Genomic DNA, 12261 nt, shown 5'->3' on the forward strand with positions numbered 1-12261 from the left:
GATGATCACTGCGGTGCTGGCCTGATGGTGAATGTCCCACTGGGTGAAAGCTGCTTTATATATGCAGCGTTAGGGTGTCGCTAGATGAACTCTGTCTCGCCTAGCAAAAAGGTGTTTGCCAGCTCATTGAGAATTATCCCTAAGTGGGTGACATTTTCCCCTAATGAATGTCTTTACTCTGCTGTGTCCACTTCCGTGGGTGGATAGTTATCTTGATGGTTGTTATCTCTGGGAGGGAGCAGGGTGGGGTATTATCAAGGTTATTATAGGGATGCCTTTCAATTTAGCGTAAGCAACCCTTCCTGCCTTAGCAGTATAACATTTCTTAAAGAATTAAAAAGAAGTGGGATAGATACAGTTCTTTTTCCTTTGACCAACATCTGTATTTCTCCGGCAGGCGGAACTTCACCAGCATTGTTTTCTATCAGACACATTGAAAATAATTTCAAGACCTCGAGCTCTAGATTTCAGAGGAAAGAAGCTGTTTAAGATGAAAAAAAATCAACCAATTAATCAATCAATCAATGGATCAATCAAAAAACCAGAAACAGGTTTTCGTTTTGGGAAACACAAAGTTACCCCCTATCCTTCTTGAATTCCCATTTATTCTGCACAGGGTTTTTGCCTGAGTTGCGTTGCTAGGCAGGTCACGCGGGGGACTGGTTAGCCTTTGTGGCCCTCAGTTTCTTTAGCTGTAAATGAAGGATCTAGATTACGGCTTCTTGTCCCTTTTAGGGAACAAGTAGGTTTCTAATATTTCTGTGTCTTTTTCTTAGACAACTTCAGTGTCTGCCTCTTCTTACCTCTTACTTCTTCCTAAACGTTGGTTCTATTATCTTAGAGACTTTGGGTTTACTGCACCTCCAATCCAGCCCTTCCTTCCCTCTCCCCCCAAACCTCTTCCCTCTCCCCCCACACCTCTTCCCTCTCCTCTTCTCTTCCCTTCTTCCATGTTGCCCAGGCTGGCCTCAAGCTTGTGGTCCTGTGTCGGGCTCCGGAGTGCTGGGATTATAGGCATGGGCTCCAGTGCCTGCTCTGCCACTGTTCCTGTGCTTCTTCCCCTTGGTTCATTAGCTACTGGTGACCCCAGTCAGCCTGGGTTCACACTGCTGTCCTCCGAGCATCCCTGCACATCTCTGGCTGCGTCCCTATCTAGTCACACCTTGCCCACTGTTGTGTATGTTTGCAATGCTCTGCTTGCCCTGTAGGACTTTTCCCTGACAGAGCTGTCACCTTGCTGGCTTACCATCGTATTCCACGAGACCTCCCCCTCCCATCTTTTGCTTTTGTTCACACTCTTTGCATTGGCTTCTTCTTCTTTAAAAATTTTTTTTTAAATGTAAAATCTTGCATTTTTCCAAGAACAACAGACATCGCTTTCAGCTGAGAAGATCCGAAACAAATAAGCAAAGAACATACAATTTCATAACGTAGTAGGTAATTTTGCAGAAAAGGAACCCAGAGAAATTTGAATCAAGAAACAATATTCAGGGGCTGGAGAGGTGACTCAGAAGTTAAGAGCACCTGCTACTCTTCAAGAGGATCAGAGTTCAATTCCCAGCACCCACACTAGCAGCTCACACTGACCTGTAACTCCAGCTGCAGAGGGTCTAATGATCTCTCTGGCCTCAGTGGTCACTTGTAATCACATGCACAAACACACATACAATTCAAAATGAGATAAATCCTTTAAAAGGAAGTCAAAGAAAAATTCTAAAACAAACCACTTGTAATATTAACTTTAGAAGTAATAAAAGATTGTACACTCAAAAGATGGCTAGGGTATGTAAAAAAGAGAACAGTAAACACAAGGAAAGCACTGAATTTACAAAAATGGGCCTGAGGATTTGGGGTGAGGGGTGTCGTTCTTCCATTGCTTCTTCAGCTTAGTTTTTGAGTCTCCTACTGAACCTGGGGTTATTGTTTTGGGTCCCCTGGCTGCCAGCAAGCTGCAAGAATCCACCTGCCTTCGCCTTCTCAGTGTTGGGGTGACAGGTGTGCACTGCTGTGCTGGGTGACAGGTGTGCACTGCTGTGCTGGGTGACAGGTGTGAACTGCTGTGCTGGGGTGACAGGTGTGAACTGCTGTGCTGGGTGACAGGTGTGAACTGCTGTGCTGGGTGACAGGTGTGAACTGCTGTGCTGGGTGACAGGTGTGAACTGCTGTGCTGGGTGACAGGTGTGAACTGCTGTGCTGGGGTGACAGGTGTGAACTGCTGTGCTGGGTGACAGGTGTGCACTGCTGTGCTGGGTGACAGGTGTGAACTGCTGTGCTGGGTGACAGGTGTGAACTGCTGTGCTGGGGTGACAGGTGTGCACTGCTGTGCTGGGTGACAGGTGTGCACTGCTGTGCTGGGTGACAGGTGTACAGTGCTGTGCTGGGTGACAGGTGTGCACTGCTGTGCTCCGCTCCTACAGCAGCCTGTTGTTACAGTACTTGGAAGGTGGAGGCTAGGTGACTGAAAATTCAAGGTCATCCTTGGTTACTTGGGATCCCAAGGCGATAACGGCAAACAAGGAGGTGAACAATTTCACTAAATTTCCAAAATGCAACTTAAGTAGTGGACTGACAAAAAACAAAATAAGACAACAACAACCCCCCCAAAAGAAAACTTTAGAAAGAGAAAAGCCTTTTAAGAATGTGAGCTGATCCCCCAAAGTGTTGCCTGTCAGTAGGACACGTTCTTCTAGCTCGGTTTTCTTGTCTGGCCTCAGTGGGAGAGGGTGCACCAAGCCCTGCAGGGTTGATGTGCTAGGTGTAGGGATACCCAGGGGGGTCCTTAGCTACTCAGAGGGGACAGAGAGGGGGATGGGGAAAGGATTGTGGGAGGGGTGACCAGGAGGGGGCAGTGAGCAGGATGTAAATTGAATAACTAAGAAAAAAAAAGGATGTAATCTGTGGTGGTGAGAATTCTGCTTAGAAACTGAGGCAAGAGGATCATAGGTTCAAGATGAGGCCGAACTGTCCCAATAAATAAACAGACACATACACATACACACATGCATGTATACACAAAGAAAGGATCAGGGGTGCTCTGTTCTCTCTGTACAGCCTGTTTGGCCTGGAAGTTTGATATAGACCAGGCCGGACTCATGGAGATCCACCTACCTCTGCCTCCTGTATGCTGGGATAAAAGGTGTGCCCCACCACACCCGGTCTGATAAAATGATTTTGATGCTAAGGAAGCTACCGGAAAGATGGGCGTACTCAGGAAACCAGGTTAATACTCCTGTGGTCTGAAAAAGCCCAATCCAGTGAACTGACCTAGAATTTATGTCAGTAGCACTGGGGAGCTGGATCAGTCAGGAAAGCACTAACATGAACTAAGTTTGAGCCCCAGCACCCGTGTGAAGAAGAAGCCAGGTGTGGCAGTTTATGCCTGTAGTCTCAGGCTTGGGGAGAAGAGACAGGTGGATCCCCGGGCTTTGCTGGATAGACAGCCTTGCCTCAGGTGAGTCCTAGGCCAGGAGTCTGAGGCCAAAGAGAGACTATGTTTCAAAAGTAATGTGGAGGAAGGGCTTGTGGTGGTGGCTCACACCTTTAATTCCAGCACTTGAGAGGCAGAGGTAGGCAGATCTCTGGGTTCTACAGGGTGAGTTCCAGAACAGCCAGGGCTACACAGAGAAACGCTGACTTGAAATAAAAATGTGGCTAATGTTCATAAAGAACACATAAACATGCCTGTTTACCCGCACATGTATGCACACGGACAAAACAAAGTGGTATTCTGTAATACCTAAGGAAAACCATTTTAGTGCAGGTCCTACAGGATTTCTAAAGTTCAACCAAACTAACAAATGAAAAAGAACGAAGGTCACATGACCAGGAGTCAACGTTAACTATAGTTTGTGGAACGAACTACATGAACAAAAACAACAACCGTCAAATTACAAGGAAGTATATACGAAACACACACACACGTGGCTTTAATGCCTAGGAAGCAAAGGAACTGGAAGTGTTCTCAACAAACAAATGACTATCAAAAAGACACGGGCCTGAATTCATGCCTGGTTCTGTAAACCCAGTCAAGATCTCGTGGCCTGGGAGGTCACAGGCCCTGGGGTGGAACCTACAAGTGTTTTGCTAAATGGCCACGTTGCCAAACTGCCTTCTACATACTTTTCTGTCTATCCCCGTAATGAGTGTTGCTCTCAGCCTTCATCAGCGAGGCTCCTTTTTGCGATGCGTGACAGGCAATGCAGAGATTCACACCTGGCGAAGTGCTCCTCCGATGGGACCGACCTTCCTACCATCCCCTCCGAGGCTGAGGTAGCGTTCCAGAAGAGTGGGTGGGAGGTCCAAGTAAGTCGGCCAATAGGGAGAAGAGCGTGAAGCGGTGTCTTCTGTACCTGACAGGCCAGTTGGGACTCACCGCAGTTCTGCTTACCAGCGTGAGAGCAGAACAAGTCTGGGCTTAGCAGCATTTCATCCTGGATGGCTGAGGGGTTCCCAAGACCTCATTCCTCCCTAAGGGACTATGGGTAGTTAATGGCTGCTGGAGGCAGGGGTTGGGTGGGAGCTACACTCCATCCAGTAGTGCGGCCAGGCCCCACCTAGAGCAACACAAATCAGTGGTCTCCCCCAACCCCACCCTACTCCCCGCTCTCCTCCCTTCCCACGTGCTCCGCGCGCGCACACACACACACACACACACACACACCACGGAAGTTGGAGGGGGACTTGTTGAGAAAGAGGAGGGTTTGAGCACAGTGATGTAAGAGGTTGATGGAGGGCGGAAATGACCAAGACCCATTAGATGATGTATGAAATTGCCTTCACGCTCAAGTCCAAGCCCTCAAGCTTCTAACCTGTAAAATTGTAAGCCCCAGGTTTTTTCCCAGCTCCATCCAGACTGCATAGCCCCAGATGGCCTGGTACTCACAATGTAGACTGTACGGCTGATTTCAAACTCACTGTCTGCTTCTGTCTCCTGAGTGTGTGCATTAAAGATGTTTATAACCAATCTGCAGATAAGCATATTGGCATAAAATCCCAACACAGAAACGTGTTGGACCAACTACACACATTCTTGAGAAAAGAGGAAACACAGAGGCATCTGAAGATTCTGATCTTAAGACAAGTCTCCCCAAAGCCAACCAGAACTCATAGCAGATCAGAGAGGAGGAGGGGTGGGGCTGGAAGAATTCAGCTTTTCCCAGCTGAATGAAGAGGTGCTCCAATGGGAAGGAGACTGTCCAGGCCTTGTGAGTTCTCAGAAGTGCTCAGCTGCGGGTTTTCTGTCCCAAGAGCAGGCACAGGTGAGGAGGAGCAGCTGGGGCGTGGGGGGGGGGCAGCTGACCAGATCATTGAGATGCGGGATACAGCAGGGCAAAGTACCAAGTGGGAGAGGAAATGGGAAACCTTAGAAACCAAACCAGCATCTCATTAAAACTAATGTGTTTTGGTTGACATAGGAAAGGGTGGGTTCCATGATCACACCCTCACACGTGTGTGTTATGTGCTTTTACTATGATCACTTGTCGAATCGCTCACTTCTTCCCCACCGGACACCCTTTTCCCTCACACAGCCTCCCTCCTGTGGTTTAAGTATGTTTTTTGAAATGTAGATGCTGCATAGAAGAAGACATGCAAAATTAATTTTTCTGAACCCACAGTTGTTGTTTTTCTTAATATAATGATTCCATCCATGTTTCTGCAAATGACATGATTTTCTTTATGGATGGACAGCACTCCAGAATTACGTTTTTCTTTAGCCATCGGTGGTAGTTTGAATGAGATGTTCCCTGTCAGTCTTGGGCATTGGAGCACTTGGTCCCCAGTGGGTGGTTGTTTGAGTAGGATTAGGAGTAGTGGCTTTGGTGAAGGAAGTGTGTCACTGGGGGCGGGCTTTGAGGTTTCAGAAGACCCCCTCCATTTTTTGTTATCTCTCTGTACTTCCTGTTTGTAGACAGAGAAGTGTGCTCTCGGCTGCTTCAGCGCCGTGCCTGCCTGCTGCTGTGCTTCCCGCCGGGATGGTCACAGACTCTTATCCTCCTGAAACTGTAAGCACCAAATAAACTCTCTCTTCTTGCCTTGGTCAGGGTGTTTTATCATTCCAATAAAAAAGTGACTAATACACCATCTTGAGAACAGTGCCTTACCAGACAGGAATGTGTCAGTGTCTCTGTGCTATGTTGACTCTCTTGGTTCTATTTCTGGTGTCTTGAAGACTCCGCATGCCGGTCCCATCTTCTCACACTAGTTTACATCCCACCTGCACAGTATGAGGGCCCCTGCCTCCCTCGCTCGCTTGCAGCAGCATTGTCCCTGCCTGTTTTCTTGGTAACTGAATGAAGCGGAATTGTGAACGTAAGTTTGGTGTCAAACACTTTTCATCTGTGTGCTTGCTCTTCGCTGTTTGTATTTCTTCTTTTGAGGATTGTCTGCTCAAGTCACATGCCCATATTCTGAGTGGTCCCTTCATCCACTTATATATATCTATGTCAATGCATTTATATGCAGTGTGTGTGTGTGTGTGTGTGTGTGTGTGTGTGTATGTATGTGTGTGTGAGTGTGTGTGTTGGTGTGTATGTGTGTGGAGTGTGTGTGTGTGTGTGTGAGAGTATGTGTGTGAGTGTGTGTGTGTATGTGTGTGAGTATGTGTGTGTATGTGTGTGAGTGTGTGTGTGTATGTGTGTGAGTGTGTGAGTGTGTGTGTGTATGTGTGTGAAGTGTGTGTATGTGTGTGAGTTGTGCGTGTGAGTATGTGTATGTGTGTGAATGTATGTGTGTATGTGTGTGGAGTGTGTGTGTATGTGTGTGTATGAGTGTGTGTGTGAGTGTGTGTGTGAGTGTGTTTATGTGTGTATGTGTGTGAGTGTGTGTGTATGTGTGAGTGTGTGTGTATGTGTGTGAGTGTGTATGTGTGTGTATGTGTGTGTGTGTGTGTGTGTGTTCATACACAGGGTCTTACTTTGCAGCTCTTGCTGCCTGGAACTTGCTATGTGGACCAGAATGGCTTTGGATTTCATAGAGATCTGACTGTCTCTGCCTCTTGAGTGCTGGAATTAAAGATGTGCACCACCATGCCTGGCATTTGCTTTGATCTTTGACAGTTATCTTTTCTGAGTTCTTCACAGATTCTAGATGCTAATCCCCCATCAGATGGATGACTGTCAAAGGTTTTCTCTGGTTCTATCAGCTACTTTTCCTCCCCTGATTTTTTCCCTGGTTTTGATTTTAATGGGATCCCATCTGTCAACTCTTCTCAGAATTGTTGGAGTCATATCTGAAAGTCTTTTCCCAGGCTTAGATTTTTACGGTGCTTTTCCTAGGCATTTCAAGGTTTTCGCTCTGACATTCAGATCTTTGTCTTTCACAGGCTGATACATAAGAATCTAGTTTTGCTCTTCCTGGGGGATATCCAGTTTTCCCGACGCAATTCATTGTGAGGACTATCTTTCTTCCAGAGGTGTTGTTGGCACCTTTGCCAAACACCAAGTGACTGCAGCTGTGTGTGTGCACTTCTGGGTCCTTTGTTGCATTCCATTGTTCTATGTGTCTGTTCTTATACAGGTTGGTTGTAAAAGTTTATTCTCTTTTTAATTGTGTTTACATGTGTGTGCTGGTGTGTGTGTGTGTGTGTGTGTGAGTATATGAGTTTGAGTGAAGATGCTCTTGGAAGCCATAAGAGGGGACTGGATCCCCTGCAGCTGGAGTTACAGGTGGTTGTAAACACCTCCACAAGTGTGTAAGGACCAAATTAAGGTCCTCTGGAAGAACAGTATGTGCTTTGAACCACTGAGTCATGCTGGGTAGTTGTGGCACACACCTTAAATCCCAGAACTTGGGAGGCAGAGGTAGGTGGATCTCTGAGTTTGAGGCCAGCCTGGTCTACAGAGTGAGTTCCAGGACAGCCAGGGCTACACAAAGAAGCCCTGTTTCAGGAAACCAACAACCAAACCAAAACAAACCTAAACTCCCAAAACAAAGCAACACACCCCCAAACCCACTGAGCCACATCTCCAGCCCCAAAGCCAACAATTTCGATTCCTGTATCCAAGCAAGAGAAAAGAGAGGTCTGAGAAGTTAGAAGAGTCAATTGTAATTGTACCTCATTTTTGAAAACAAGGAATAATTGCCTGGAAAAAAAGGGAGCTAAAGAAACCAAGTGAGGCAAACCCCCACAAAATGTCAGTACACACGAAGGAGAAAAATGTAGAAATGGATAGTATTCCTGTGGAAAACAAAAACATTTGTGCCTGCTAATAGATAAAGACATAGTCTATCTCTTCAAAATCACAGGACATGCATTATAAGTGATAAAAGAAAAAGAAAGTTAGAAATACCCAGGCATGAGTTAATAGAAACAAGACACATCTATAGGAAGTGTGACATTCAGCGAGAAGCATATCCGGAGGAAAATTATATTCTGCAACCACACCAAGCACGATTTTATCAAAGTATCACCAAACATGATTGTATCAAAGTATCACCAAGCACATTCTGTTGCATATGAAATAGCACATAATGCCCCTTGGAAGCTACTTCCTGCCCTTACAGGATGCCTGAGGTAATTTACTGCCTGAAAAAAGGTTCTCATACATCTTAGATGTCTGTGGTGGTTCGTGTGTTTGTTTGGTAATAACTAACTGCTGAGAGACAGATGTGATAGTTTATACCTGTATTCCCTGAGACAGGGGGCTGCTATACCGCTATGAGTTTGAGGCCAGCCTATGTTATGTATTGAGCTGCAGGCTGGTCTGGGATACAGAATGAGATCTCATCTTAAGAACAACAACAACAACAACAACAACAACAACAACAACAACACACACACACACACACACACACACACCAATAAACCAACTAACTGTTCAAGTAGAGTAGTCGAAATCCTTCTCCTTCAGATAAGTATTGATTCTTCAGAACCTTGAAGTACACAAACTTACTACAGTAAAAAGCAATGGGACTCTTCAGGGACTGGGGGGGGGGGATATATGTTTATTAGCAGAACTTCTGCAGAGGCCAGTTGCCCCGATTTCTGCTGAGCTCAGGAAATCACAGAGCCGAACGGCATAGTCATTTCTAGGAAAAAGAGATTTATGACTCTAAAGTCATGGTATTTCCTTCTGCCCTGTGAACTCAACAGAACTTAAAGTAAATTCACTAAGGGGACTAAATCTATATCCATTGATCTGTGAATAGACACCTGGGAAATTCTGCGTCATGTCTTCAGCAAAAGGAGCCGAGTTAAGGAATTTAGCTTTCCCGTGAGTCCTTTTCACTAAAAAATGCATCCTGTATTTGCTGGACCTTCCTAGGCATTTTTAGGAACTCTCGTTCAAAACGTTTTCAAAGGTCAATGGCCCCCTAGCGCACCTGTAAGGTAGGAGTTGTTTTGAGGGCTTCAGACAAAATTCTGTTAGAAGAGTCCTGTACTTGGTTCAGCCCTCTCTGTTGCTAACTTGTAATTCCCAGTAATTGTGTCTTCAAACCTGTGCTCTGTAAAGCAATTTCTGGTGAACGGAGGAGCATGTGGGTGCGCAGGGGGTGTATGTGAACAGTTTGGCTTTTACGGCCTCTGTAGCACATGCCCTCGAACACTAGATTCTGGTTGACACTGATGTATGGGAGACCAGCTGTACCTAAAGTGGGTAAATGTACTGTATAGTCCCCAACATGGCGTAAGTTGGGTCTCCGGCAATCCCAGGAAGCCTGGGCCTTCTGTGCAAACCAGAATTTGTTTCAAATGTTACTAAAGCTCCAAGGAATATGAAAATATGACTTATGACTGAAAAATGCAAAATGCATGAACTTTTTTGAGGTCTATAGCTGGGTGTGGTGATGTTTGACTTTAATACCAATACCAGAGAAGCAGAAGCAGGCAGGTCTCTGTGAGCTGTGGGCATTCTGCTCTATACAATGTGTTGGGTAACCGAGGTTATCCCTAAAACAAGACTAGACTAAAAAACAAAAACAAACAAACACACAAACAAAATCCCCCAAACCAGAGAAAAACTCAAGCCCAAACCAAACAACAGCAACAAAAGTGAAATAAAAATAGTTGCGTTTTTTTTGTGTGTGTATATGTGTGTGTGTGTGTGTTTCTTCTGTTTGGTAAGAGTAAAACACATATACATAACGTGAGCTACAAGAACCCAGGTGATAGAATTGTGGCATTTGGATTTAGAACTGGGATTGCTGGCCATAAAAACAAGTGGTAAAAGTATGCAATAACCTCAAGTGTATTTTTCCTCATTACTTAGAATATTGCATAGCAAAGACTGTAAAACAAAAGCCAAAACAAGAAAGAAAAAAAAAACCCAAAACAACAACAGCCCCTCAAATTTCACCCCCACCATAAAAGAAAACCTCCCCTGTTGGGATTCTGTAAACCCCACCCCTCAATTACCTGGCAGTAGCCAGGTATGCTCCGCCCCAATGACCTGACATTATGAAAGGGGCTGCTTGCCCCCTCCTCTCTCTCTTGCCTCTTTTGCCTCTCTAGGCCTCTTGGCCTCTTGCAGCCGAGCTCTTTCCCTTTACCCCTCCTCTTCTCCTTCCCTTCCTCCCTCTCTCTCTATGTGCTCATGGCCAGCCTCTACTCCTCTATTCCTCTCTCTCTCTCTCTCTCTCTCTCTCTCTCTCTCTCTCTCTCTGTCTCTACCACCCTCTTAACTCTCCCATGACCTGAATAAACTCTATTCTGTACTATACCGTTGTGTGGCTGGTACCTCAGGGGGAAGGGATTCCCAACATGGGCCCCCCAAGAGGCATCTCCCCCTTGCCCCCAGGCCTCACCGCACCTCCATGGGCCATATGCCCCCCACTCTCTTCATCCTTCCCCTAACATTGGTGCCGAAACCCAGGACATCATCTTTTCACAACATTTGTGCTCTGTGACTTTCCTTTCAGTGACTTTTCCTTTCATTGGTGACCCGTCATCTTTTCCTTTCATCCCCCAAACCAAACAAAAAAAATTATAAAAATCAATACAGTTGAAAATCCATGGTAAGTCAATACAGCTAAAAGAGTCTGACATGATGTTGCACATCTTTAGTGCCAGCATGTGGATCACTGAGTTCCAGGCCAGCCTGGTCTACAGAGTGAAGGCTACACAGAGAAACCCTGTCTTAACAACAACAACAAACCACTAAAAAAAAAAAAAAAAAAAAAAAAAAGGGAGAGAAAGAGAGAGAGAGAGAGAGAAAGAAAACTGTAACCAAAGAAGAAAGCAGAGCTGATCATATTCTAGAATTTTCTCTGCTGTGAGTTTTGAACATGGGGACCCCATACTTCTATCTTCATTTCAACACTGAGTCAAACAAGTTATGTAGCCAGTCCCGTGTGGTTGGCAGACATCATCTCATAACTTCTAGGACTTCATGTGGCGAATTTGGCAGAAATTTGGTTAAGTATTTGATTGTTTTCTCCACTCCTTTGAGCTTCCATGAAGCTGTTCAGTTGTTAGGTGCAAAGCCCAGCCGTCCTGGAACTTCTCAATGAAATCAGGAAGAAACTTAAGAAACAAAAGAACAATTCTCCTCGGGCAGAGGAACCAGTGACCCTGGAGATCATATGTCTCGGAGATCATGAGTCTCATGAGATCTTGTACCTTAGGAGTCTGTCTCCGTGTGGGGAAGACTGAAAGTCAATCAATTGGTCACGTGTTTTTGTACAGCCCCAAGTTAAGAATGGCTTTTATATTTTATGTGTGTGGGGGTTTTGCCTGTTTGTATCCTGAGTTACAAACACTTGGGAGCCACTTGTAGGTTCTGGGAATTGAACCCTGGTCCTCTAGAAGAGCAGCCAATGCTCTTAATTGCTGAGCCATCACTCTGGTCCCTGGCTTTCACATCTTAAACGGTTGAAAATATGGAAACACTGACCTTTCATGAGATGTTAAATTATTTACAATTAAAAAAAAAACCCAACTCATCGCCTTTAAATAAAGTTTTATTGGAATGTAGTTGTGCCCACCAGTCTACGGCTCTGTTAACAGCTTCACAGCTGAGTAATTGCAGTAAACTCTATGGTCTGCAATGCCTAAAATATTTCTGTCTGGGTCTTTCCGGGGAAAAGCTTCTCTAATGTTTCCTGGGAAAGTCATCAACATGGGCTTGGTTGTGGTAGATCTTTTCAGAGTTTTTTTTTTTTTTTTTTCTGGTTAGATGGGCATGGTATCCCAGGAAGTCTGTGTGGCAGCTTGAGACAGTTTGAGACATTTTAACAAAAAACCAAAAACAAACAAACAAGCAAAACAAAAAACCAAACCAAACCAACCAACCAACCAACCAACCAACCAACCAACCAACCAAC

Source organism: Micromys minutus (genome assembly GCF_963924665.1).
Source record: "Micromys minutus genome assembly, chromosome: 10".
NCBI classification, from domain to species: Eukaryota; Metazoa; Chordata; class Mammalia; order Rodentia; family Muridae; genus Micromys; species Micromys minutus.